The 24778-nt window shown below is 37.7% G+C and overlaps 1 long non-coding RNA gene across 1 annotated transcript; it reads right to left on the bottom strand.

Annotated features, from left to right (window-relative positions):
- Positions 1 to 9069: 9069 nt before the first annotated feature.
- On the bottom strand, positions 9070 to 20198 carry LOC110354379 (uncharacterized). The gene is made up of 3 exons (XR_002406243.4): positions 20050 to 20198; positions 19426 to 19466; positions 9070 to 9231 (listed from the first exon to the last, which is right to left on the bottom strand). It is a non-coding gene; the product is annotated as an uncharacterized lncRNA (long non-coding RNA).
- Between the last annotated feature and the right edge of the window lie 4580 nt (positions 20199 to 24778).

Genomic DNA, 24778 nt, shown 5'->3' with positions numbered 1-24778 from the left:
CGTAAAATGATGATTTTTTTTTGTTTGTTTGTTTTTTGTTTGTTTGTTTTTTCAGGTACATTCATCTGGGTCTAAAGAGTACCTAGGACACCTTTCATCAGTTTTCCTGTAAGGATGTTATGAGAGACAGTGTTAAAAGTCTAGCTAAAATCAAGTTTAAAAACATCCACTGCTTTCCCCTCATCTACCAAACCAGTCATCTAATCATAAAAAAAAAAAAAAAAAAAAAATCAGATTGGTCTGGTAAAATTTCCCTTTTATAACCTAATGCTGGCTTCTCCCAGCCACCTTCTTGCCCTTGAATTATCTGGAAATGGTTTCCAGGATTTTTTGTTCCATCACCTTCCCAGGGATCAAGGTGATGTTGACCAGCCTGTAGTTCTCCAGATTCTGTTTCTTGAAGAAAGGAGTGGTATTTGCTATTTTCCAGCCTCCTTTGGAGAGCATTATTCCCTTTCCAAAAATAAAACAGAGGCAAAAAAGAGTATGCACACCACTTTTATTTCCCAGTTTCATACCTTCAGTTCCAGCTTCATGTTCCTCAGTCTGTGCCTGGTACAGCTGTGGTCTCCTCCCTTTCAAAACTTGGTATCATAAGGGGCAGTACAGTCATCACATTGCAGGGCCACATGAGACAGGAGAGGCATAAGAGAGTCAAAATGATATGATTTTTCTGCAACTTCTTACCTTTTCTTCAAGGGAAGGAAGGAAGGATTTTGCCCACTTTTTCTGTCTGCTCTTCTCCAGCAGGTGGACAAGTGGAACAGAAAGTTCAACAAGAACTCAATAAGTGGGCTGTTAGTTAACAACAGACTGAAGTTTCTCAACTCACTGGAAATTCTCTTTTCATTATTGAATCGTCACTACCTTAGGCCTCTTCCAAAATAAAACATAAAGCTTGCAAACTATTGACAGAAACATTTTCCACCTTACCCTGAGAATTGGATATATACAGAGACAGAAATATTAGTAAAATGTAAATGAAAGCAGTAAGAATATGCATTATCAAAATGGGAAAATAAGCAACAAGGGAAAAATAAACTGTCTGATATGATGATTCCCTGTATTCTTTCAAAGGGATTACCAATTTTCCTCCCCTTTCAGGCCATGTGTCAAACTCTTCACATGATGTAGGCCTGGCACCAGAGGCCACATCCAGCTGAAAAACCAGCTTGGCCATCACTATACTTCAGCTAAATTTTTTACAGATACTGTTTTTATCTCATACATACATGTATGAACCTATACTCAGTTTTGCATGCAAAACCAATGAATCATCAGGTATTTATTTATTTATTTATTTTGCTTAGGAGTATTTTTAATTAAAAACAAATATTCGATATTTTAAGCTATCTTTTTGCTCCTTGGCATATTTACTTCACTTTTTCAGGCTTTGTTCCAAAACAAGGTCTAGATGGACTAAGAAAACAAGCAGAGAACTACAGTAAACTCTGAAATTAGGCAATTCTACACATCCTCCATCAGTGGGTGGCTTATTTATGATGGTCACTAGGCTCTTGGTAGCTGAGCCTATCTGACTGCTGGGAATCAGATCATATGAAAATCCATCCTCTCAAACTTTCTAAGGAGCCCAAGAGTGAGAGAAGATAAATACCCATTTCACAGACTTAAACTTTAAATGTAGAAGAGGAGAAACATTGGGAAACTACCCATCTCTTCAAATATGATAATTCATCTAGACATCTGTACCTGCAGTATGTTTTTGCTGGCAGAGGAAGGCGTTAGCAAAGGTGAGAAAAGTTGCATGCCTGAAATAAAATTCCAATTTCTTTGGAGGAAGATTTTAGGAAAGAGGAAATAAAATCAGAGTTTGGTTTGCGCCATTCTAGTCCACGTCTGGCAGTCTTCTACAGCTTGAGTTTGCAGCAGGAGAACTGGAGATGGCTGGGTTTGGATTCATGTTACACCAGGCAGATTGTCAGCTTCGGTTTTGCTGTATGAAATATGAGTCAAGAGAAACTCAAAGACTAGTAAGTCTTGTAGGGAACTGCAGGATTTCAGAGATTTGCACCACCATGAGGCAAACAGTAGGAATGTTCCTCTGTCCAGCCTGGCCATTTTCCAACACTTGCAGATTCCTTTCTTCTAGTTTTGCCTCTGTTGTGCACAGAGGAACAACCATACACATATTGAAAACCTACAGAATTAGTCACTCTGTTTTTGTATTCATGTCTTAAATAGACATCCATGAAGGAAATTATGTATCTACGTGCATAACATTTCTCCACATCCTTACAAAGAAAATAAATTAGCATCAACAACAAAAAATCATTTGTATAAGAATGCTTAGCTTTAAGGAGTTTCAGAGTATGGGTACTAGCTACAGTTCTCTCTTAGAAGCTGTGCTAAAGGATTAACAAGCTGCCCTGATTAACAAGCTGCACTGCCATACATAACAAACAGCTCTTCTTCACTGCCTTAGGTACAAGATTAATGCAAACCTGTATTCCTTCCATGCTCTTCAAAGTCTTAAATCATTCACGTCTCAGGTGCGGAGCCTATTTTTTTCTGTTTGCCTTCAAAAAATATCTAGCCTGTAACCTCAACCTGGATACTGGTCATGCAGATGACTAGATGCTTGCTTCTGAGCTGCCTTTGTTCTATATAATAAATTTTCCATTGCATTTGATTACTACCTTAAGCCACATCTCTTTCCCAAAGTCTGAGGAATCTTTTAATCATTGCCTCAAAAAAAGGCAATGAAGAAATTTTATAAATATATGTAAATAGATATATTTTAATACATAGTCTATCTTTCTATATGGCTACAATATTTATATAAATATATATGTATAATGATATAAAAGCAAAATATACACATTTGTCTCACTTTCTTACACAAACTGCATTTTCATTTGGTCCTTCCAAAAATATATACTCAGTTGTCAGGATGAAAAGAAGGAAAGAACCTCTCATGACTGAGATTATTCACTCATGTTAACATGTTAGCATATTGCTGGAAGTTATTTAGATAACCTGGTGACAGCTGAAGTAACAATACCTGTAGAATTCAAAGTAGTAAAATAAATATATTTGCCAAAAGAACCTGATTTTTTCACACTGTGCAGTCTTTGTACATACTATTCTTGGTGATTTCTCAAATTAACAGAAAGCCTACAGAAGTTGTTAAGTGAATACCCAAGGGAAACTCCTTTCACCCACAGAACAATTACAAAAATTATGGAGAATTTCCCATCTTTCCAGGGCTCTAAAAACTCTGATCTGAGTGGGTCTCATTTGATAGTGAAGGTAGCATGTCTTTCCAACTATTTAAATCTTCTTGAGGCTACCCTCAAGGCAGCTAATTTGGAGACTGCATGTCTACAAATCCAAGTTAACCTACGGATCCTGCAAGTGCTTCCATGCTCTGAGGTTCAGCATCTCAGTTGTTCCAATACATGGCTGGGTGCCTCATCCCACTTATATCCAGATTTCCACGCAAGGTTTTCATGCCAGTCTCTGAATGTGAATAATGAAGATTTATGACATGAACAGTGAGGACTGGATATCCACTCCAAGCATTGCCAAATTCAATGCACAGAAGCTACTTAACCTGTAAGCAACACTGACTTTCAGATGGGGGCTTGAAGATTCTGTATCCTGTTAACAATGTCTCAATCTATCCTCTTGCTTATTAAATCTAATAACTATTGAATTATATCAAATTTAAAAGGCTATGCCATGATTAATTTCAGTAGTAGTTCTTCAGATTTCACAAATGAAAAACAATTAGTAGTTGCTATAAATGCTTACTTGTGTGTCTTGGCAAGTTGATGCCACATGCACACATAAGATGTTAACCTTATTAACAATATTGCTTTATGTTAATTGCTGTAATAAAAGAGCAGAGAAAGAAGAGAAACTCAAGTCTCATGGGTCTCACTGAAGTACGAAGAGTGCTTCTCACTTTCAGGGTTTTGCTTGTGCAGAAGAAAAAAAAGCTCTTAAACACTGCAGAGCTCCCCAATTTTGCCAGCCGCTGCCATTACTGCATGGTTGTCACAGCTCATTTAAGCACACTGATCACTCATGGCCTGCTAGGCTCGATGTTTCGCCAGTGCACTGGTAACAGGCATCTGTCTATGTCACCAGCTTCAAGAGCACAAATCTCCTGGCAGCAGCAGCAGAAGTCCAATAACTGGTCCAAGACAAAACATTGGGAAATGAAGCATCAGAGGCATTGACAAATGGCAGTGATGCTCTGACAGCAGTTGACATGGTCACACACAGAAGCAAAGCTGTGTAGTGAACAAACTGCAAAAGTCTGCCACATTCAGGGGCTTTCCAAAGAAAAGCAAGGCAAAGGAACCACCAACCCTTATTTGTCCTGAAGAAACATTAATCTTTTCTGCTATTGTGGGGGTCAGTGCATGTGAAATAGAGATAGATTTGAGCTTCCAGTTTGAGATGCAGATCTGGATTAAAATTCAGCATCATCTATTTTTTCTTGCTGAAAAAAAAAAAATGCCTTTTCAGGCTTGTTCAGGAGTTTGAGGCTGGCCTTATCTCTTTTGCACAGGCCTCACAATGCAAGAAAATGCTTGTTGGAAGCACACTGGAAAAAACACAAACCCTGTGTCTGACAGATTGCAGCAGACCGTGCATTGATTGCTTTCTGGCAAACAAAACTTGCAGGTTCAGAGGTAATGTTTTCAGGAAAGCAATCCTAAACTGATTAGGAGTGGTTTTACTGAACAGAGACCTTCCAAGGCAGCACTGAAAGTAAAACTGAACACAGGCAACTGTGTTGCAACACTGTTATGCTGATTGTTTTTGCTGGGAGTGCAAAAGACTTTCCCCTTCTTTCTACACAGGTAATAAACATGCACTCCTCACTCACGCACAGAATCAGTTGTTGCAAAAAAATTATTAACCATTTAGGACTAAATGTCTTCAACACGGACTTACTTTCAACCATTGACAAGACTTAGTGGAAGCCTAACTAAAAAAAAAAAATGATTTGCACTAGGACGCACTCTGAACCCAAGCTTACCTCCCTGGCTTGACTCTGTCAGCTGGATTTTGGGTGTCAGACCTCAGTTGTTACAGTCTTCCAGTACTTTCCCACACTGCCCCAGAGTTTTTTTCATCTATTTTTGATCTATTCGCTTCTTATATGTGAATATACTTCTAGCTTCCTTGTGGTCTCTAGTCACCTAGTTGGCAACTGACCTAGAGGAGAACAAACATGTAATCCAGGAATTATTTATAGGAACAACAAACACAATCAGGTCAACGGATGATATCTCAATTGTTGACTCCTCCCATCTGCAGAGGGGAAGCCAGCCAAGTATCCTGGCTACATGAAACTCATAGGTGGAAAATACTCTGCTACATATTATGAATATATATACATGTATATATATGTATATGGATTAGTAAGAGCATAGGGGCCTAGGCTTAAAGCAAGCAAGCCAATGTGGGAAACTGCTGCCACGGGACATCAGGTCAGTGAAGAGGACAATATAATTCTGTCTCCTTGGGTGGTGGGAAGGAATTATACTGCAGTGAGAAGGAAGGGGACGAGAAAGAATTGCTCAAGGCAAAAGAAGAGCCTATAAGCAGCCCAAGACTTAGATGTTTGTGATACCATATTTCTGAAACATTTCTTATATCTTGACAAGGACTAGACAAAGTGGAGAGGTCCTGCTGATTTAGCTCAAGGCATAGTTCAGAAAACAGTAAGCTAAGACAAAAGGGATGAAGAAGAATAACCTGATGCAACAGATATTCGAGGGATTAAATTGAGGTTTATATTTTCAAAGTTTAACGTATAATCTGATAAAATTCTAACAGGAATTAATGAATTACAGTCTCAACAAATAAAACTGCTATCACAGTAAGTCTATGAAAATAGGTGACCAGCTCGAGGTTGCTTTCAAATACTTTACAAGAAGCTAAAAATCTGGGGGTGAACTGGAATATTTGGCTCTGTGATAATAATGATATGTCAAAAAAATGTGGTGGAAAGTAAAATCTGTGGTGCACAGTAATACTGAAGGTGATCTGATTATATAGAATGGCATAGTAATCACATCTGTGAAGGAGCATTTAAATGTTAAGGAAAGCTGAGAGTCAAACAGGACAGAAATATTAACAATGTCAATAACAAGAACTGAATCCCTACAGACTAAAATTTCCATGCCTAAATTGAAAAGGGATATTATTATTATTATTATTATTATTACATGCATAAGCATCTAGAGAAGTGGCTGTTATTGTGATGTGCTAAAGAAAATGAGACACTGCAAGTGCAGAAGATTAATAATAGAGATTTATCTCCACACATACTGGGTAAATGTCACAGTGGTGCATAACAAACAATTTTACACATATTTAAACTACATTTACTTGCAACAACTAGCACCCAGAAGAGGAGAAACAAGGCTTGATCGTTTCCTGAGTACACTATTGTGTTTGGATCAAAATAATACTGACATAGTGACCTTTATTATTTAAATTCAATATATTTTTAGGACATAACTCAGAAACAGTCACTGAAAGAGCACATAACCTAAAAAAGGACAACTATATAACAATAAGGAAACTTATTAGAAGATTAAAAAAATAGTCAAAAGATGAAGACATTTTCAAAGTAGAAACAGAGCAGAAGTACAAGTTCAGAGGAAACATAAACCATCCTTTTTTTCCTTTTTTTTTTTTTTTTTTTGTAGATCAACAAAGAAAAACACCATTAAACAGTAATTTACACAGGTCAGAAGCAAGAAAAACAATCTCAAAAAGAGCGAGCAAGTCACATCCATTCCAAAAAAAAAAAAACAGCATTTAACCTTAACGTGTTAGAAATATACAACATGACAGAACAGAAACAACCTGCTAATGGATAATAACATCTTTCTCAAATACGTGAGACAGGAGTCCATGGTTCATGAACTCTGTGAGGCTGCTGGATGATGGGGGTGTAAAAGAGCACGCTTTTAGGGGTAAAGCTTAATGAACTCTTTGTACTGGTGTTTGCTATGGAGGAACTTAGGTTTCTTCACCCAAACAGTGCTTTGTACAGATAATTAGAAGTTGTCTCAAACTGATGAGCCAGTAACAGAGGCCTTGGAACACATCAGTAGAAGAAATAGTAAAAAATGCTCAGAAAGTATATCCCTGAAGAGTACTAAAGGAATTCCAATACAAAGTTGCTGAGTAACTGGGAAATGTAACCCTGCACTTAAGTCAGTCACCGGTATTTGAGGAAGGGAGGACAGGAATTCTGATAAAAATTTGAAACATTTTGAGGAGTAAAGACCAATAAACCTTCCTTTCTTCCAGTGAGACAGCAAAAACTATGACAGAAAATAGAAATCCCTTCAAGCCACTTGTAATCCAGTCCTCTGAATCTTGAGTACATGATAATTTATGTACTTAGATTATTCAATGCCAAACATACACTCAGGAGCTGATAATAGGCATGTGTATTACATTTATGCTACTGAGAAACAAAACCAAGAGAACAAAAAAGGAGAGCCACCAACACACCTGCAAGACTCTCTTCTAATCCTCTTGATTGAGGAGTTGTGACCACTTCTGTGAAAAGGATGATTTTAAGAAGGAATTGAAGACTCTGATGAAGAAGCAAATGGAAAGTGGCCATGGGGAGAATGATAGAAACAGATTGCTTCTAGAGGAGGAGGACTAAGAGGCTACTGAACTAGACAGCAAGAAGGGACAGAGTTGCATAATTTCAAAGAAAATTATTGGGGTGTTCCTTCCCTATGGAAGAAAACAGTCATTCCCTGTAGGAAACAGTCATTAAAGAAATTGCGAAGGCTTTACAATGTGATGAATGTTTGTACAATAATATGTTTAAATAACATTTTTGAATTGCTGTACTTTTGTTGAACTCATCTAGAAGGCATGGACATACAACTTAATCCAGGAAATGTTGTTTCGTATAAATGAAGTGTAATAGGTGCAATAATTTCCATTAGTGAAAATATTGCCTGGAGGACTTCTCTCTCTCTCTCTTTTTTTTTTTTTTTTTTTTTTTTTTTTAATGTTTAAAGCTCTCCAATAAGATATATATAGTTTCTCTGCCCTTATGTTACCATGCAATTCTATTTTAATTTCCATGCAGTTTTTCTTTACATCTGTTGTCAATTTGTTTGGTTTGATGGTTTTTAACATTTTTCTTCTCCTTGCTTTCTATTTCTGGTCATGATACCAAACAAACTTGACTCTGAAAAAATCTGCTCATACCAATTTTAGCCTTTTTCAACAAGGAAATGTTGTTTTCTTGTTTAAGAAAACATGTTCAAAATGAAGAAGTATAGAAACAGCATTTGACATATTGTGCCCCACTGGACATAACTCGCTAATTTTCTTAAGGCTTCTGCTTACACATCTTAAAAACTGCAGAATTCAGAGTACAGAAAAAAAGTTTCAATCTATTTTTTTCTGTTATGTTGTAAGTCCATAACATCAGATACGGTGATTAGACTGGTTGCTTGGTTGGGTAGTGTCTCTGTTTTGGGGTTTGGTTATGATCAGTTTCCACAGCTCATAATTCCATGCCATGTTTCATGTTGTCACTTTTTGCTACATTCCCATTTACTCTGCCTTAGCTTGTTCTTTTCCTTCCTCTGATTGATTTTTCCATTTCTCACCTATCATTTATCTCAAGTTCCTGCGCTGACAACCTGTTCTCTGGTCTATGCCATTCCTTTTAATATCTAATGATTTTTCCTTCTTTCTGCCCAGCTAGTTTTCAGCATGCTTTCTCAACTAAATACAAAGATCTTAATACACCTTTTTGTACACTTTTCATATACCTTTGCACAACTTCTTCTATCATTGCTGTTTAAACCTGTAGAGTACTCCCCATAATGACCATTGTTCTAGTTTAACCTTATCACAGCAGAATATTTCTCAGTGAAAACTCAAAACTGATTTTGTCTGTAGAATTCTAGCTCTAATCTTAGTATTTCATCAATAATCATTTGGCATGTTTCAATGAATTCTCAAACATTTAATATGACATTTTGCATTTCATCTTGCTTTTCATATGTCTTTAGTCACCTGAGCTTCAATCTCCATTTAAATACCTGGTTTGTGAAGAGCACTGTTCATAAGTTAAAGGTCTTTTTGCTCTGAAATGACCATGATCTAATCAATTTAAAGGTGATTTTTATTTAACACTCCACCAGTACAATAGGTTTTATACTTGCATGAGCTTCCTGAGAACTATGTGCCAGTTTCCTGTAAAACAAATAGAAAAAAATATTGAATATATATTTTTATATTAATCACTACTTAGAATTTATGTACAAAATTATTAAGCAATTTTTACTTTAATGAAATATTGTAAGTTTTTTACAAGTTTCCAGAGTCCATAGTTATGGGCAATCCAACTGTGCCAAAACAAGTACAAGCCAACTAACATAGCTGTTGTTACTGTAATCAGAAAACAGCAGCATTATCTAAAGTTATGGGCCCACACTCATCCACAAATGTGTTAAAATGATACTTGTGAAAGTACACAATAACTATACAATCATCTATCTAGAATGAGACAATCTGCAAAGGAAAAGAGACAAGTGTACCAATTAGGTTCAACATAGTAAGGTTGACTCATTATATCCTTGCAGTAGATGACAAATCTGGAAGGAAGATTTAGCCTGTAAGGTAGACAAAGCAGGCTAAGGTCAATTCAGAAGCTGAAGACTATGCCCATTAGTTTTCTTTTTCCTCTTGATTTTTAATTAGAGATGCTTAGATATTTAGCTTATACATAATAGTATTCACATATTCATGAAATTGTAGAATATTTTTGTTGTTATTAAAAAAAAAGTGTATAATGTTAAAATCAATTTCAAGTGTTCTTTAATATTCAGACTATAACAATTTGGCATTGGCTTCAGCTTTTTTTTTTCCTCAGAGAAACCAAAGGAAAAACTCCCATTGAAAGTAAGACCTTAAATTCATATTCTAAGTGAGATCTAATCAAAATTTGAGTCAGCCTAAAAAAGACTAAGAACATACAAACAGATTTCAAGAACATAAGTTTTTGAAAAGAGAAAAACAATATTCACAGAGAAAATGATAATAAATAACAAATTTAAACTGGATTTTAAAGAGAGAAAGTTCAGCTTAGATAACAGAAAAAGCTTTTTAATGTTAACAGTTGTGAAACAGTAGTAGGCTAGGGAACCTGGAGAGATTTTCAGGTTTTAAAATATTTGTTTTTCAGTCAGATGACCTTCTCAGGGTTTCTGACAGACTCCAAAATAAATGCCAAGTATCATACAGCAAGTCAGTAGCAGCTCAGTAACCCCAGAATGGAGAAGCTGGAGCCTTCCTAACTTCTCAGTGAGAACAAAGTATAACTGCTGGTTGTCAAGCTTTGTTACTAGTTGGAGAATGGCTAACTATGCTAACTATCTGTAATAATCAACATCAGTTCATCCAGAGCAAGATACCAAATTTAACTTCTTACAGGTAGCAGGTATATATGGTTATTTTTTCTCTGTCCTAAATAAACTGAGCTTTTGATCATTTACAAGCTTATAAAAGGCTCATCTATGATATTTGAAAAAAATGAACATAAATTTTTGGTTAAACATAATCATCCATGATGAGGTAAAAAGAATCAATCCTGAGATCCTTTCCAGACTTATTTGCTATTTCTCTAACCAACTAGAGGAAGAAAAAAGGGAAAATGTTTTGCACCAGTTGCTCTAGCGAATGCACTACAAGATATAATTGCATTTTATTGCTTTTATGTACATAAACACTTTTAAACCTATTCCTTTCAAAATAATTTAATGTAAACAAAGATCAGGGACTCCTATTCCATGTTAAGGAGCATCCACACATGAAAGTATTCTGAAAGCTTTCTTCCAAAATTACTATATGCTACAGAGAAGCCCTTAAGACAGCATCTGAACTGGCTAATCTTTCATACAATTTTGTATTATCCGAGAATATAACTCTTCTAAAATTCTGGGAGAGAATGGATCCTTCAGAATTGTATGTTGATATTCCTTTATTTTGTTCCATTGATATTCCTTTATTTTGTTCCAAGTTTTCAAAGTTTTCTTTTTTTGTTACAACATTTGCAAACTTATCTGTATTGCAGCTGTGGCCAATTGCCAACTCTGCTCTCAGAAAACCCTCCTAGTTTTAGGCACCTCTTAACTGGACTCCAAAACTCTCAGTTTGATTCCTTTGACAATATTCAGTTGTCCTGAATTCCCTTATCTGGTGCCTTGAAACAAATGCATGGAACATGCCTTTAGCATAAAACAAATATTACTGAAATCTCCTCCCGTACTTTATGATCTATGTCCTTAAGTAAAGACTGTCATGCAATTCCTCTATTAGGATTTTCCCTTGACTTTGCTGTCTCCCTGTAATGCCCACTAGCAATGCCCACTAGCAATGCCCATTTTACAGTGAAGATGAAACTTTAAAAGTATGTGGTCATATAAATACCTATTCTGGCAGTTCCCTATGGGCCTTAAAGATGGATTTAATTCCATTTTTAAAATAAGGTTTTAGTCCCTTAAAGCATTAATGTTAGAGCATGACTGCAAAACCCATGTCACTTTGAGAAGAGAAACAAATTAAACTCCAAGTTAGTTTTCAAGTTATGCTCAGCAGCAATTTGAGGATTTTGAGCCCTTTAAAGTATTTCATTTAAGAATGTTTCCTTAGTGTCTTTTTTACTCTTGCCTAATTTACTGCATGAGTTAACTTCATGTACAGACGTTGACATAAGGGAATCTGAAAGGGTTACAAGGCATTAAACTGATTTTTCTCTCTTGGGATGCTGGTCCTTCCAGCATACAGGAAAGGACTAGTGGGTGAAAACTGAAGCCCAGGACTGGAGTTTGACTGTAGAAGGAGGCAGAAGAGGTCTCAGAAAAAGACCCCTGATACTCCTAGGTAAACTCCTGCTGTTGTAGGTAAAGGCAGAAATGGTGGTCTTTGTCTACCACTCTCTCTCATAGGAATATTCTTGGAGTATGTAGAGGTGTGTACACCTTGTGCTAAGAGGCTCTGGCTAGTTCTTTACTGTAATATTAATACATACCACAGGTTTTAAAAGTGCCAGTGTCAAACAAGAGGAAAGTTGGAAATGCCTTGGAAATGCTGAAGTCCATCAATTTCACACAACCTGAGATAGCCTTGCCCCTATTCCTCAAGGTGGGAACAGAGCATCTGGTTCTCACTGTTATGGAGACCTTGTAAGGGATATAAGCAGACAGGCCACTTTTGGTGTAAATGATTACAGGGTCACTACAGCAGGTAGTGTTAGAAAGCAACAGAAATACGAAATAGAAGGGAGGAAACAGAGTATGATAACAGCCAATGCAGAAAAGTTGAAAATATATTACAGGATCACAGACAGGATTCAAAAGAGTAAACTATTAGTGACTGAATTACCTAGAAAGTAAACACAAGAATTTTAGCTGTATGCCAAGAAAACCAGAGCCTAAAGTGATAGGACATGCACAGCTAGACACAAAACAACTATTGAGCTTATGATGATCACCTAGCTAGAGATTAGTCCATAGTTTTTTAATTGTCTTTTCAATTTTCACTCACTTCTTTGAGTGAACAGATTTTGTAAGTGGTTGCTGTCATCTATCATCTATGATCTATTAATGACTGTGTATGTACTGTTTCCATTAAGCTATTTCTTTTTGGTTTAAAAAAAAAATCCCCACTGATAGATACAATTTATCAAAATCTACCATGAGAACTGATGAAAAGCCCTCTTATTGGCAGAAACTGAGGACAGAATGCATATAAAACACTACTTGTTCAAAAGACTAGCTGTCCACTGTATCTATCTGTTCTTGATCACTTTCTAGACACCTTGTCCATAGCTTTGCATTTCAAGATGCACCCCCTCTCACCAGAATCATTTTTCAAAATTCTTTATGTGCATGGAATTAAGTCTCATGTTTGGAAATGTTCTAAAGTGCTTGGGGATGTTAGCAAGGTTGGGAACATGACCACATTTCATGTGACTTGGAAAAAAAGACTTGGGAAGATTAATTTTCTTAACAGAAATCTCAGAGCAGACAAACTATAAGAAAACCCTGGAAATTACAAAGAAGAAAAAAAAAATAGAAAAGTTCGTCCCTTCTTTTTTTCAGCTACACTCAAACTCCAGCTAGGAAGATCACTTTCTTCTTCAAGCAACACTGAGTTCAAAGATGTTCTTATCCAGGTGGTGTGCCAATGTACTTTCAAGTCAGAGATTGAAAACAGAGTAGAAGAGCAACTAGTCAAATCTCTTGATTCTCTGTGATGCTCTACCTAAGATAGGAATCCATCCCTATTCTCATGTAGAGAGAGAGAGTCCTATATCCAAGGCTGTCGGCAGACCACATTTTGCAAACATTACCTCCACTTAAGTTGTATTTGTATCTGGTACTCCTGTAGTAATTATCCTTCTGGCTGCACTTTCAAATACTTAATTAAATTAGACAGATGAAGACATCAGGAGCTGTATAAATGCATGCTGCAAAAGAAGCGTGTTAGAGGACCTTTACATCTTTGGATATGGTTTTGGCAAATGTTCTGATTACAAACACAATTTCTTTAATGTTCAAATGATGTTCTCTTAATGCTGTTTGCCCTTAGTACATTGGCTTTAATTTACAAGCTGTAAAGCTACAGATCCAGTTTTTGCCTGTTACTGGTATTATTGTTCTATTAATACCTATTAAGTCTCTGAAATATATTAAAATTCACTTTCAACACATTTTTCATGGAATGTTTCAGGCTAATGCATATTAAATAAAAGGCCTAATAGGCAGGAAGCAAATGATACTGTCTGGAATCAAAAAAGGAAAAACAAAAATCTAAATGTGTTTAAAAGACATAATCACATTTGCACCTGAAGGACAGGATAACAAGCTAAAAGAAATTTGTAGAAAGTCAACACTTACACGGACATTGCTGTTTTTATTAGCAAGAAAATCCAAAATGATTAAAAAGTTAGCATTTCTATCCCCAACTTATATTCTTAGGATGCATAAATAAAAATCTCCTATAGGTAAGAAGCGACCAAATAAACATCCAAAACATTTAGAAAGAAGTATAACACAAAGATTTTTACTACACAGCTGAGAAGTAACCAATCTGAAGTTAATGGTACGAGTAGCTTAAGGGGGCAAAGTACATCCAAATGAGGAAGGACAAGTGCCTGTGCAAGGAACACAGTAAAAGTGCAGTAGTTGAGAATTGCCAAGAGGAGAGATTGAAACTATGCAGAGATCAGTTTTTGCTTGCCTGCTTCATGCATCATGTAAAATATATGGTTTCACTGAACAATAAGAATAAAGAAATATTTGGCATAATTTTTTCTAACTTCTGATTCCTTCATGGAGACTGATCAAATAACACATAATTCATCAACAAAAAGAACCAGGGAGTACTGTGTATCAATGGATGACACTTGCTAAGTAGAACAGCCAGAAGATAGCAAGCCTGCACCCTATTTACATTGACCACCAGAGCACGTTTCTACAGCATTGCTAGAACTGAATGCCTCCAAATGAATGTCCCTAATGCCATCTCTGAGTTTCTAACAATTACACACACCCATAAACACACACATACACCCACCTACACAAAAAGTCAGGAAAATTATATAAAAGGTCCCATTACTACATTGATTTTTTTTTCAATATGGAGATATGAGTTTCCTTGCCATACTACTACTGTCTAATAAAATTGACTAGGAAAAAAAAAACAACAACAACAACAAACGTGTAGTCATTGCTTTAGCAGGCTGAATCTTTCTCCCTGAGATGGCAACAGTTCCATATCCATTTGTTTGTTGATTATTTTCAGTTTCAGGAAAACACAACTTTGCCCAAATTCTCAACCTTTACTTTTTGTAATCTTTTTTTCCTCGCAATCCTAAGCTCCCTTTCAAAAAGTTTCTTAGGATGTAACAAGCTTAAAAACAAAACAAAACAACAACAACAAAAAGATTTAATTACTATTGCAAGCAAGTCCTATTTAAATAGCACATTTCATGACACAACTAAATTTTGTTTATTTGTTTCAATGGAACATTATACCATTTCGCCTTTGCCACTCAGTAACTAATAAAGAAAGTCATTCAGTATCTAGAATCATAGAATATCCTGAGTTGGAAGGGACCCATAAGGATCATCAAGTCCAATTCCTGGCACCGCACAGGTCTACTCAAAAGTTTAGACCATGTCACTAAGTGCACAGTCCAAACACTTCTTAAACTCTGACAGGTTAGTGCTGTGACTACTTCACTCGGGAGCCTGTTCCAGTGTGCAACCACCCTCTCGGTGAAGAACCTCTTCCTGATGTCCAGCCTAAACTTCCCCTGCCTCAGCTTAACACTGTCCCCACAGGTCCTGTCACTGGTGATTACGGAGAAATATCTGCATAACGTCATCTAGAAAGATTATCACACAGGAACAGTTATATAGTTTGTATTTCCACAATCAAAAAAGAAGTCATTATGTCAGCCTGCAGGGTTGGCTTATATTCCTTCATGACCATTGCATACAGAACATTTTGCAATTACAGATGAAAATGTTGACATCCACAGAAATGATTATACCTGATTTTTTTCAGGCTAGTTAGAAGCTTCTGCAGATCACCTATAAGCTCATAAAAGAAATTCAACACCCCCATTTCCCACTAGTTTTTGTCTTTTTTGTTTGTTTATTTTGTTTGCCAGTACTAAGACATCCATGCAATCATTTGCATCAACACCATCTAGGAACAATGACAAAATGCAGCTTTACATCACTACATTTCTGCTTAGGCATTTTAGCTTCAAAAGCAGTGGTGTGAGTAACAGGATTTGAAATGAGTCAAACTCATAGAAACTAAATTTTGTCTTATCTTCAGGAACACATAGAAAAGATTCTCTTTTCAAGCAAGTAAATAGTTTTAAGAATGTTCTTATATCTGAGGTCTCCATTTTGAGAGAAGAAAGATGATGACATGGCTAAAATACAAGAAGAATAAAGAGACTTTCATCCTATGGCTTGGAGTGAAATAGGCCCACAACAGATTCTCAAGAACCTGCTGTTCTTACCCATGATATGAGATGTATCACTCCAAAAAGAAATGCCACCACAGCTTTGGTCCATGGGTAGAGGCCTAAGCTATTGCTAGCTCCTCTTTCTCTGTATAGGTTTTGCATCCTGAAAATGTGTCCTCTAATCTTATCATTATTTGAGTGCTAAGAGATTTAGTTCATCAATGTTTATAAAGCACTTCAAAGCCTTAGATGGAAAGCTGTATAGGACTGCAAATTACTATCAAGTTCTCCCATATGTTACAAAAATACTGTTGTGTCATTTAAACAGAACTGATATTATTGGGTTCTCAAATACAGTAATGATGTTTTAAAACATTTATAATGATTCCTAGTCCTCTTCCTTCCTCCTCCATCTACTTATCCCATTGTAAAAATCTTCCTCAAATATGAAAGAATATTAAAATGCTCAACAAATCTGAAGGGTTTTTATAAACATACAAATGAATCAAAGGTACAGAATATTAGCCACTACCATTCAGGATATTTAAGCCATAATGTTTTATTTGGTAATGAGGCAAAGGTAGAATAATTACTGTCAAGCAATTAACACATTTTAGTGAAGAGGAAATGTATAATTTGCTTTTGGAAAAAAACAGTTATGTGCAACAGTGATGGTTAAAGAAATTCAGTCCAAAATTCACTGTATTTTCTTTTGCAGATTATGATGAAACAAGCTTTAGGATACCGTTCAGTATATTTTTTGTTGTTGCTGTTTTCAGTTTCTGTGAATGCAATGCACTGGCTTGTCTCTTCCAAGCAGCAAACAGTGAACATTTGCAGCATGCACTTTTGATAAATAGGAATGAGAACATACAGGGTAAACACATTTTAAAATGATGGGTAACCCCTCATCATTAAATAGAAGATTCAGCTCGTTGCCAAGGATGTTTGGCTGAAGAACTGAGAAAATCCTCTAGATCTTTCTGCAGTATACAAAAGAACAGTGCAGCTACAGAGAAATACACAAAATCAGCAAACAAACCTTGGAAACAGCATCCTGGCTTGTGTAAGAAGCAGTGTGGCCAGCAGGGTTAGGGAAGTGATCGTCCCCCTGTACTTGGCTCTGGTGAGGCTGCACCTCGATTACTGTGTTCAGTTTTAGGCCCCTCGCTACAGGAAGGACATCGAGGTGCTTGAGCGAGTCCAGAGAAGGGCGACGAAGCTGGTGAGGGGCCTGGAGAACAAGTCCTACGAGGAGCGGCTGAGGGAGCTGGGCTTGTTCAGCCTGGAAAAGAGAAGGCTCAGGGGCGACCTTATTGCTCTCTACAGGTACCTTAAAGGAGGCTGTAGTGAGGTGGGGGTTGGCCTGTTCTCCCACGTGCTTGGTGGCAGGACGAGGGGGAATGGGCTAAAATTGCGCCAGGGGAGTTTTAGGTTGGATGTTAGGAAGAACTTCTTTACCAAAAAGGTTGTTAGACATTGGAATGGGCTGCCCAGGGAAGTGGTGGAGTCACCATCCCTGGAGGTCTTTAAAAGACGTTTAGATGTAGAGCTTAGGGATATGGTTTAGTGGGGACTGTTAGTGTTAGGTCAGAGGTTGGACCCGATGATCTTGAGGTCTCTTCCAACCTAGAAATTCTGTGATTCTGTGATATTGAGAGGGTATTCAAACCATATGTAAAGGAGCATGGGGAACGTCTGTCTCAGAGAAGAGATGACAGATAGGTTAACTTTAATTTAAGCCTAACTGAGGATATCTTTAAAAATAGCTGTCTGCAGTTACAGTGCTACACCTCCCTCATTTATTAATGCCTACACTCTGCAATATAAACCTAATTGCAGAAATAATCCATTCAGCACAGAATAATTTAAGACTAACAGACTGCATTGTAGAGCTCTACAAAAGTCTCTGGGGTTTATTGTGCTGCTGCTGGCTCCTACAGGTCTTCACAAGTGGACCGCTCATACTAACACTGCTAATAGGTGTAACATTGGTCATTCCCGATTCTGCTTGGCGCACTGGTGCCTCCAGTTTATTTTTATTGGCTGGATTTGGACCACAAATGAATCACAACAGATACTGAGTACACAACCCTTTAGGCAGATTCTGTGTCATCAGCCCTGGGCCAGAGCACCAGATCTACTACATCAAACTGACACAGTGTGCCAACATTCATCATCCTGTACAATCCCATTTTATCACCACCTACCTGCCTAAGAAAAGGTAAAGAATGAATCATTATAATCAATTTAAAGAAATGTAAGCCTTCAATTCCAGATACTGTTAGTTAAAACATATAATAATAACTTTCTAAATGAAGTAAATACAATATATAGTTTCAAAGACTTTACAGAGGACTGAGTTTATTGAACATATACGTACTACACTGTTGAAGAAACTCAGGAAGGTACTCTATGGGATATCTTGTGATCTTTTCAGCAGCTAGAAGTTGAACTATTCCTCATGGAGCTCCACTGAAGGAGCCAAGACGGCTAGAAGGGTGCGTTCTGCTTAGCTCACAAGGCCGGTGCTCTCTTCCTGACTGCCAACGCTGCAGCGTAGGTTGTACCAGATGCACAGGCAGTGAGTTGTAAGTATTCAGACCACATCTTTGGCAAAAGGGATCATTTCTCCATCCTGCACAATAGATCTCCTGGTTTCAGCTTTTCCTTTTTATCCTACAGTGGCACTGTTTGCTGCTCTGAAAGACAACTAGCTCACCACTTTTTCAGCCATGTGGTCATGCACTCAGAAACTGCAATTCACATTTTGGCAAGCTCTGAAACATTCTCTCTTTTCAAATGAGTATTGCTGATCACACATCAGCCAGACCCTACTGACCACACTTGCGTAACATGGCCTTCTTTTCAGAGACATGGGAACATAGCTGCTGTGTTAATTACTTGTTCTTCTTGAGCGTAGTAAGAGCAGCACATGGGCTACATAAGCAAACATCACTGCATTTTGAAAAGTTCTTATAGCTGCAATCCTATACCTCTGCAATATAATACTACCATTGCTAATTTCAGGCCATAAGCTTCATGGTGAATTTGCAAGGCTTCTCAGGTTTGCTCTCTCTGAGCTTGTCTTGACTTTCCCACAGCTTTGTTTTACTTGGCATAGCCAAGACTCCTTTAACTGACCAGGTGTGTCCCCCTCATTTGTTTCACTTTTGTTTATCTTTGTACAGTACAACCATAGCTTTAAACAAACTTCTACTCCATGCAGAATAAGATACCTATGACTAAGATAATGACGTAGTATGAAGAGATATAGGTCTGGTCCAGTGGAAGAGGCCTTGAGAAGTAAAGACACAGGATGCAGTGCAGAGGAGTATAGGTATGAGATGACAGGGGATGAGGCAAAGACTTGGCACTGGAGACTACAAACAACTCACCCATGATCAACAACAAAATGCAGACCTGGACAAAACTGAGTCTAGGGGTAACCAAGAGGAAAAACAATTAGTATCCAACACATGTAACATGCATCATACATTAAAAATTCAGGTGTATCTTGGAGCTGTAGATAACAGCAAAGGTAAAAAACTTGATATAAAACTAATAAAAATTATCCCAGCTAGTGAATTCTAAAGTAAGGAAGAAGGAGCCATAAATACGACCATCATATTCCTCCTGGCACAGGACTCAGATGCTGACAACTCACAGTAACACCCCCACAAGAACAAAGCCACTGAACTTAGGGCACAGAGGAGCAGTGAAAGGGTGGCATAGGCCCCCAGAAACGGGAAGAAGTTAAGTATCTTCAAAGCAATTTTAATTTTATTATTATTATTATTATATTTTTTTTAGTAACAGATTTAGATTAATAAAGATTTTTGAATTAGACTGCAAAGATTTCAACTGTACAATTAAAAAAAATGGTGATCTCTCTCTCTATATATACACATATGTATACATCTAAAAATTTCCTTTTCTTCTTTGTCCATAAACAAGATTTTGAGTGTAGCAGACTACCAATTCCATAGCTGAGACTAACACCCAACATCATCTATACTTACTATACCAATGGAGATGGAGGCAGACGAAAGACAGTAGTTCAGTAACAGTACATCTAAATTCTGAGCAAAAACGAGTACATCTAGTTACTGCTTAAGTGAAGGAATGCATGCTGGTTGGTGAAATTAAAAACATACTGGAGCTGCCTTGAAAGTAGCGAAAGAAGTTGGGCCAAAACATGGCAGTGGACAATTAGTTTAATTGAGGAATCAAAATTCTATTGGATGCAAGTTTTTAGTTTGGGAGAAAATCTGAGGACTCTCAGATGTCAAATATTTTAAAATAAGTAGTTCTCTCATTGTGATTCTCACCATCTCCTGTTAAAAACAGCTGAACAGCATTCATATGATTAAGCTTCCTGCAAGTCAAGAAACAAAATGACTCAGAAGACCTTTCTTTCCCAATTACGATTGCCTATCTAGGCAAATTAAACAACAAAACTTTCAATTCAGAAGATTTTAAATTCAAATCCATGGCTAATTCTTACAGTCAAAACCAAACATTCTCATATGGTTTCCTCTTTTTGCCTTTCCTGAGATTCAGAATTGCCAGTTCTTCCCAAAAGCAGGCTAGAATTTCCTACAAATTATATGCATGCTAAAATTGAGTATATTATTCAGTTTGACAAGGTTAAAGATAAAAGCTTTCTTGGTTTTAGAAAGGAAGGCCTTTCTTCTTTAATTAACATGATTCCATAAGTCCATAAGCTAGTTGTCAAGTTTCTTGGTATGAAATGCCAATAATGAGGCAGTAATTCTGTAAGTTGCAATGGCTGTAAGAAACATAATCTCTTAAATATGTTATTCTGTGACTGTAAACAGGAATTCCCATATGGAATAAAACTGATGATCTCCTGTCAACATTTGATTATTCAGGGATATGACAGGGGACTTGGAAATGATTCAGATAGAGCAAAACATATGTAAATCAGACTACAGAATACACGCACAGTGTATTCTCCTGAGAAACAACTTGTAAGTAGATGACTAAAGAAGGTAGGTGCAAGTATGAATAATAGAAGGCAGAATACTACATAATCTCACGTACTTCACTGCAGCCAAGAAAACTGAAGGACTGGCCTGTGTAAACTACATCTTAAATTAATTCACACATAATCAAAAGTTAGCAGTGTATAGTTAGTACAGTGCCTTTAACACTTTAGTACCAAACTTCATGGAACCTTTTTCAGTTAGCTAAATAATTACATCTACACCTCTTGCTCTGTTTTTTACAAAGGTTACATTAAAGATTACAAGCATACAAGGAAAAACTAAGAGATAATACCTTGAAGGATTCCAGTTATGCACTGAATTGGAATTCAGGATTTGTAGGTCCCATTCTCAACTTTGCTGCTGATTTGCTTAATTGGCTAACTTGTATTTCTTTTCTGTCTTCCCCAAAATATGTTTTATCTATATGTTCTATACAGAATTTCACAGAATCACAGAATTGTCTAAGTTGGAAGAGACCTCAAGATCACTGAGTCCAACCTCTGACCTAATGCTAACAAGTCCTCCACTAAGCCATATCACTGAGCTCTACATCTAAATGTCTTTTAAAGACATCCAGGGATGGTGACTCAACCACTTCCCTGGGCAGCCTGACATCCCTTCCAGTAAAGAAGTTCTTCCTAATATCCAACCTAAACCTCCCATGAAATGTGTTCATCTGATTCATGTCAATATGGAACAATGCTAGGGCTGCACGGTATGATGAAATGTGACCTTCTGTCTTACATACCCTTGTAGTTATACAAGTCTAAGAAAAACAGAGTGGTTAATGTATATAGTTATTGTATCTTGCAAAGGAATTGAGCAGCAATTTGTGTCAATAGGGGATAAGAGAACGAAGGGGTTTCAGAATAACTGCAAACTATTATGACTATTGCATGGGACACTGCACAAGTCTCTGACATCCAGCCAAGATGGACAAAAGAGAAGGACAAGGAAAAAGCCTGTGAGGAAGACTATGAGCCTTCAGCACAAGAGACCCCCAGAGGGACCACCTGAGACTGATACGCATGTGCCAGTGGGAGGGTTCGGATTCTGGGAACTAATTATAATAATCCTGCCTTTGCTAGAAGCAGTAATGAATATGTATTAGCCTAGGAGCATAAAAACCAGCCACCTGATGTAACTTGTGTGCATCTTGCTGGAGTAGAGACTCCTGGTACACCCAGCGCTGTTTGCTTACCTCTATTCGTTTAATAAATTGTAAACTTTAATTGCAATCCTATTTGGGACTCAGTCATTTATTACACTCCCCTGGCATAGCTTTAGCCCATTTCCCCTCGTCCTGCCACCAGGCACGTGGGAGAATAGACTAAACCCCACCTCAATACAGCCTCCTTTAAGGTACCTGTAGAGAGCGATAAGGTCGCCCCTGAGCCTCCTCTTCTCCAGGCTGAACAAGCCCAGCTCCCTCAGCCGCTCCTCGTAGGACTTGTTCTCCAGGCCCCTCACCAGCTTCATTGCCCTTCTCTGGACTCGCTCAAGCACCTCAATGTCCTTCTCGTGGCGAGGGGCCCAAAACTGAACACAGTACTCGAGGTGCAGCCTCACCAGAGCCAAGTACAGGGGGACAATCACTTCCCTAGCCCTGCTGGCCACACTGTTTCTTATACAAGCCAGGATGCCATTGGCCTTCTTGGCCACCTGAGCACACTGCTGGCTCATATTCAGCCCACTATCAACCAATATTTCCAGGTCCTTCTCTGCCAGGCAGCTTTCTAATCACTCAACCATCTTCAGACTTCCAGATCTAGAGGAACACTTTGGCTGCAGCCTAAAAGCCATGTGTACAGAAGCCCCTCCAAGCCAGCCAATCTTCTTCCCACAACCTGCCAGAAAACTGCTGTCCTGGTTTCAGCTAGTATAATTTTCCTCCTAGGAGCTGGTAGGGTGCTATGTTGTGGATTGGGATGAAAAGAGTGTTGATACCACGCTGATGTTTGAATTGTTGCAGAGCAGTGCTTACACCAAGCCAAGGACTTTTCAGCTTCTCACTCTGTCCTGCCAGCGGGCAGGCTGGGGGTGCAGCAGGAGCTGGGAGGGGACAGACCCAGGACAGCTGACCCAAACTGGCCAAAGGGTTATTCCATACCCTCTGATGTCATGCTAAACAATAGATAGGGGTGGCTAGCCAGGATGGGGGGGGTCATCTGCTTGGGGATAGGCTGGGTATTGGTCAGCAGGTGGTGAGCAATTGCATTGTGCATCACTTATTCCATACACATTAGTAGTAGCAGTACTATTATCGCTGTTATTATTATTTTTTTTCCTGTCTTAATAAACTATCCCTGTCTCGACCCACAGGCTTCATTTTCCTATTTCTCTCCCCCATCCCAGAGAGTCCTGGTCCCCAGTCCTGGTCCCCAGTCCTGGTCATCATTGCTTAGGGCTAAAATCTGAATTTCTTTTCTGTTACTTGAACAGCCAGAGTCTCCACTTCCTTTCTTTGTTGAGTTCAGTGCTGCCTAGTCTTAACATTTTTAGTGCTCTCCTTGACCTGCTGGCTAAATTTTTGTATTTAGACATACTAAAATTATTCATGGCAGAGCTGGCTCTTGTTACTTTACATGCAGTGTAAAATATAATGTACCCTGATTACCAATGGAGGACATCTATGTACTAATTCCTTGAATGAACTGACAGCTAAGATAATCAGACTTCTGTGGCAGTTAATTGCTCTGCCTTCTGTGTTTTCAAACTAAACCCGTAAATTCCAGTATTACAGATACATGGGTTAGGATTTAATGACATGCATCCAAGACAGACTATTTTAAGGGCCCACAATAGTGATCTAGATGAGCAAAGAAAAAAAAAATCAGGACTACTTGCAGCTCTTTCCAGGCCGTATTGCATCAAAAACACCATCTACTACAGAAGACGTCTTTTGCAACTTTTAGTTTAAATCTAATGACATACACAGATATTTCATTTTCACAAAATGATGCCCAAAGGATATTTGTGAATTCCTATTTATAAGAAAATAGCACAAGAGAATAGATATTCTTTGTAGCAAGACTTCACTGGCAAGTCAAAATAAAATAATAGGCAGTATTCTTCATATTTACCCTCACCAAATTACTCGTATAATTCTATGTGAATATCCATTTTTTAAGCAATTCCTACCTTAATAGTTTGGAAACAATCAAATGACTGGTTTCAACACTGTTCAGAGCAATAAAATATCTGTCTGTGTACACTTAGCATTGCTGACTTTTGATGGTACTGGTGGCATGCTTCATAACACATACAGGGGCACACAGGGTAAGCTGAGACACATTATACAAACTGTCTACCATTTTAATGCAGTCATTTTCCTTATCATTCCACTGATTTGACTGGTACTGCTTTTAAAATCAATAACAGCACAAGGGCAATGACCACTTTCAAGAAATGGTTTAAAAAAAGTCTCAGCTCTTTTCTACAGCAGCCAGCACATCAGTTCAGTTGCAACGAGGGAGAAAAAAAAATCTCGTAGAACTTCAATAAAGGAAAAGAAAAGGCCACTGATTTTCTGGTTTGATTTGCCTTGGTAGATCCAGCTGTACATGCCACCAATCCACATCCCATCCTGTAGTTACTGGAAAGAAGTTTGCTCTCCTTTGCTAGCCACCGTCTAGTACTCCATCATTTACTGTCAAAAATGAGCACAACATTTGCTTCAAAGTTAACAGCACTATAAATATATTAAGAGAAATATAATAGGAGTCATCATATTAATTTC

The sequence above is a fragment of the Anas platyrhynchos genome, chromosome 2 (assembly GCF_047663525.1).
Source record: "Anas platyrhynchos isolate ZD024472 breed Pekin duck chromosome 2, IASCAAS_PekinDuck_T2T, whole genome shotgun sequence".
NCBI lineage: Eukaryota > Metazoa > Chordata > Aves > Anseriformes > Anatidae > Anas > Anas platyrhynchos.
This window is presented reverse-complemented; position numbering and strand designations above follow the sequence as displayed.